The 1,036-nt window shown below is 35.6% G+C and overlaps 1 long non-coding RNA gene across 1 annotated transcript in view; it reads right to left on the bottom strand.

The window, feature by feature from the left end:
- The window catches only part of LOC105265783 (uncharacterized), a 3,503-nt gene extending 3,007 nt beyond the window's left edge, over window positions 1-496 (bottom strand). Inside the window, exon 1 of the long non-coding RNA XR_892100.1 lies at window positions 410-496. This is a non-coding gene — a long non-coding RNA (uncharacterized lncRNA). The remainder of the gene's footprint in view (window positions 1-409) is intronic.
- Between the last annotated feature and the right edge of the window lie 540 nt (window positions 497-1,036).

Raw genomic sequence — 1,036 nt, 5'->3', positions numbered from 1 at the left:
TTTGTTATGGTCAAGTATCTCTCAGTGAAATTCGTGAGATTCGAACCGTTTAAGAGCATTTAATCGAGTTTTTCTCCGTCTTCAAGTGCATTTTATCATCTCACGTTTTAATAATAAACTGGAATATGTTTATCAGCAGAATCACAACGATTAATCATTCACGGTCACTTATTTATCACTTTTTCACATTTTTTTGACGTAATTCTGGAGTTTTGAATGAATGTTACGTAAATACAACTGTGCGCGGAAATCCGCGTGGTTAATCAACGAGTTAATGGTATTTTCGCCTAGCCGAATGGAAGATCTATTAATTGAACTCGACTCTGAGGGGCCGTTGGTATAATTCGATAGAATTCATTTGTAGCATCAAGATACGACTTGGATTGTATTTATGTAAGAGTGATTCTACCTTTACTCAAATAATTTTAGTGTCTGCTGAGTTGAGTTTATCCTACACATCGAGGCTAAGGAGTCCAATGCGTTCACTAGCTTTAGTGGTGAGCTATGCACTTTCCCTGGCTAGCCCGACTGGGCACGACGAGATACAACGACACTAGAACCACTGTCACTTTGATTTGTTCATATTCAATTGATCATTTCCATCATTCCACATCTTTCAAATATCTATCATCGAATCCAAACAATCCGGGAGTTGTCATCAGATGGAGATCTAGCAAACTGTGACAAAAAAAAAATAATAGCAATTCGCGTAAATTTTTATTTACCGATAACGATTTATATAACGATTTATATTCATATTTTTCATTCCGGAATGCATATTCTAGAATCCAGTGGGAATTCCTCATTTGGAAATATTTATTCCTGATTGATTGGATATTGGACATGCATTGTCGCAAATCCATTTTAGGACGAGTTCGTATTTCCTGCGTGAATGTGGGAGTAGATATTCTCCATTGGGGAATTCAGATTTTTAATTGAGAATATTTGGGAATATTTGGGAATATTTGGGAATATTTGGGAATATTTGGGAATATTTGGGAATATTTGGGAATATTTGGGAATATTTGGGAATATT

The sequence above is a fragment of the Fopius arisanus genome, unplaced genomic scaffold (genome assembly GCF_000806365.1).
Source record: "Fopius arisanus strain USDA-PBARC FA_bdor unplaced genomic scaffold, ASM80636v1 scaffold00032, whole genome shotgun sequence".
NCBI lineage: Eukaryota > Metazoa > Arthropoda > Insecta > Hymenoptera > Braconidae > Fopius > Fopius arisanus.
Note: the sequence above shows the minus strand (reverse complement) of the source record. Positions and strands in the feature narration are given on the sequence as shown.